Genomic DNA, 4,000 nt, shown 5'->3' with positions numbered 1-4,000 from the left:
CTAATATATACACACACATACATATCTTGGTATATGAATGGATTTTGAGCTCCTACTTAACTATAACGTCTGCTCTAAGAACAATCAGTTATTATGCTGTGTCCCTGTACACTACTTATTCTGATTCCGGGATTAGTGAAGATATAAATGAGTACTATAGTAAAGTATGGTGAAAAAAATCAGATAGTGCCTGTCTATCAGAAAGAATAGTACCCAGGGTCTTTAAAATGTGTCTGAAAAAATAAACAAGCAAACAAACAAAAGAACCAGTCATCAAAGTGACATGCTAGCCAAGCCTACATGGAAGCAGCACAGCAGCTTGTATGATTCAAAGACTGCAAACCATAAAATCCAAGAACAGGGGAAGGGATTAGATTGGAGTTTAAATTCTGAGCAATCAGTTTTGATGATGGTGAAAGCCTACAATGTACTTGCAGAGTCCCTGTGGGCATCAAGCCTCCACTGAATTCTCTGGGATCAATGACCAGGGATGGGGATAGCCTTGCCCTCAGCCTGAGTACATCAGAGATTGAGTTCATGCAGACACCGTTAGGTTAAATGCTAACATCTTATCATTTGTTTTCTCTTCAGACCAGTTTTAAATTTGTTCTCATTTTCACTATTTTCTGCTTTCTGATGGATTGAGCTTTTGCTGTGTTTTTGTTTTGTTTTTTTGGGTATGATTTTCTTTGTATGAAACTTAGGTTGGGTCAATCTATAGAGATGGTAACTTAATAATTTGTTAGGGTACTGGCAATGGACATTGGGAGGAAATGAGGAGCTAATAATGATGAGTACAAAAATAAAGAAAATGTTCTAGTGGTATTTGCACATCTATTTATAATATCTTAAAACCTTTGAATTGTATGGTATGTGAATTACATGCCAGTTAAACTATTTTTTTTAAGTTGAACTCCAATTAAATAAAAATTCAGTTTCAATATACTCAAGGTCATATTTGGGTCTGCATGGACTTTTCAGAGTTCTCTTCAGCTCCAGCCTGAAGTTACACATGAGAAATCAACAGTCTATTCCATACTCAGCCCCTGGCCTTGCCTTGGCTGATTATATGGAGCTTCTGACATATATAGACAATTTGATTTCTGTGTATTCCATCTGGCTGTGTTCACATATAGAGGAGCTGTTTATGTTATTGAGAAAAGTTACTTGCAATAATGAAGTCATTTGTTCTTGCAAAATACTATTGTGTGAGTTCCAGCGTTGCTTCTATGATTAAGGCATATCGTCCAACTACTGATTCTCCCTATTTGTTAAAAACGTTTGCATTCCAGTTGCCAGCATTTATGAATGCATCTTGATTCCATATTTAAGCAATTTCAGAGTGAGGATGTAAGTAGAATTCTTTAATTTCTTCATCAGTTCTTTTAGTAATTGGTGGGTAAATTTAGATAACAGTTGTATTAACTGGGCATCCTAGAACACCTCTGGAATAATGCAGTGTCATCATTTTTATATTTTTAATTCCTGCAGGAATAAGCCATATGATTTTATGATTTAAAATGGCCAATTATAATCTATCTTAGATAAGGAAAGCCAAGGATTTTTATAATTCTATTTTTATGGCTTCTAAGTTTTCCATATTCATACTTCATCCATTCCATGTTCTGATTATTAATCGATGTTTGCAGCCTTTTCTTATGAAAGTCCCAAATGCTTTGCTCCCTCCATATCATTAAAGTTGATACCTCTTTCTGGCCTTTGTCCTCTCATCCATACAGCCCTGTCCATGTAAGTGTGACAAAACTCTTTAATTCTGCCAATAAGTTTGTAGAGGCATTTCATTCCACCAAAAGCCTCCTCCCGCAAAGCACTCAACTTTCTTGCTTCATGGTCCATGAGCTATCTCATACCATCTGCTGCTCATATCCTGGTTCTATTGTCACAGTTTCTCAACTGATTCTCACTGGTTCTTATTATCGTAGCAAGATAGTAGAGATCTCTCTCTCTGTTTTGGCCTGTGGAGGTCCTCATTGTAGAGATCCAAAGTCAAAAGAATGTGCTCTAAAGTTGACTTTTCTTTCTTCATCATCTTGAGTTCCCTATTTCTGCCTGTAGCATGGTTAATGTTAAGCCTATGATGATGACAGAATGGATAATACCCTTTTAAAAAATAATGGTTCATTGCTCTTTATTACAATTTCAATCTTCTCAAATATTTATAAAAATAAATATACAAATAATACTTTAGCATTTGTATAGCATAAAGCAATAAAACTCCCTACCCTTGAGTCAAATCTGACTAATAGCAATCTTTTTTTTAACTTGTTTTATTAGGGGCTCATACAACTCTTATCAGAGTCCATACATGCATCAATTGTGTAAAGCACATTTGTACATTCATTGCCCTCATCAGTCTCAAAACTATTGCTCTCCACTTAAGCCCCTGATATCAGGTCCTCTTTTATCCCCCTCCCTCCCAGCTCCCCCCCTCCCTCATGAACCCTTGATACCCTTATTGGACCATATAGGCCTTACTTGCATGATATCATGGACTGCCAAAAGAACAAACAGATCTGTCTTGGAAGAAGCACAGCCATACTATGGCTTGGAAGCAAGGATGGCAAGACTGTTCTCATGTACTTTGGGCATGTTGTCAGGAGAGACCAGTCCCGGGAGAAGGACATCATGCTTGGTAAATTAGCAGGGCAATGGAAAAAGAAGAAGCCCTTTGACAGGAGGGACTGACGCAGTGACTGCATAGATGGGCTCAAAATAAAAGCAATTGTGAGGATGGTACAGGACTGAGAATATTTCCTTCTACTGTGCATAAGGTGAATGTGTGTCAGAGTCTACTAGGTAGTACCTAACCACAACTCCACAAGGACCTTAAGAACCTGACTTGCATTATCAGAAAGCTATTCAATCCCTTTGACAGGTAACAAGCACCTCACATTTTCAAGTCTCACCCAGTCTCTTGGTGGATGTTATAAAGACTATAGATAGAATAACCATATTAAATAATTCACTTCACTGCAGCTAATAATTGTGAGATCATATCTATGTTGGTTCCCTATTTGATATTAGAAATTATGGAGCAGTGTGTTTGAACACACCTGCTTGAAGACTTATTACTGTTCCTAAACGAAGACAGCAGCTGACTTTCATTCTTCACCACGCAGAGCACTGAGGAGAGAGAGGCATGCTGGTAATCTATGATCAAGCTGTAGACCAGGGTAATTGCTGTCCTTGTTATTATTGTCAGGTGCCATTGAGTCAGCTACAACCCATAGTGACCCGATGCAAAACTAAACACCGGAAGATCCTGTGCCATCCTCAAAATTGTTCCAGAATTGTTCCTGAACCATCCTTAAAATTGTTACCCCAAAAAGATCCTGCGCCACCCTACAACGTGATCTTGTTGCAGCCACTGTATCAATCTTTCTCATTGAACGGCTTCCTCTTTGTCACCACCCTTCTACTTTACCAAGCATGATTTCCTTCTCCGGAGTCTGGACTTTCCTGACAGCATGCCCAGTTTGTCAGATGGTGTCTCCCCGTCCTGGCCTCTGGCTGGCCTTTTCCCAAGAGAGATCAGTTTGTTTTTTTAGCAGTCCGTGATACTTTCAAGATTCTTCTCTAGCACCACAATTCAAATACACTGATTCTTCTTCAGTCTTCCTTAGTCAATGCTCAATAGACATATGATTCAATGGAAAACCCCATGGCTTGGGTCAGGCACACCTTAGTCCTCAAAGCAGCACCCTTGCTTTTCCATCTCTCAAAGGGTTTGCTGCAGCAAATTCACCCACTGCAGTGTGTCTTTGGATCTCTTTACTGCTGCTTCATGAGTGGAGATCATGGATCCAAGGAAGACACAGTCCTTCAACCTTTTCTCCAATTATTACCATGTTGCCTATTGGTACAATTGGGGGGATTTTTTAACATTTATGTTAATTAGATTACCTCATTTCTTATCAACTTGCTGTGTTATCTAAGGAGAGAATATTTTGGTCTCTAAATACTAACTGTGTTTGGTTAA

The sequence above is a fragment of the Echinops telfairi genome, unplaced genomic scaffold (genome assembly GCF_000313985.2).
Source record: "Echinops telfairi isolate 266 unplaced genomic scaffold, ASM31398v2 ScPeMD7_11;HRSCAF=52, whole genome shotgun sequence".
In the NCBI taxonomy this organism is placed as follows: Eukaryota; Metazoa; Chordata; class Mammalia; order Afrosoricida; family Tenrecidae; genus Echinops; species Echinops telfairi.
Note: the sequence above shows the minus strand (reverse complement) of the source record.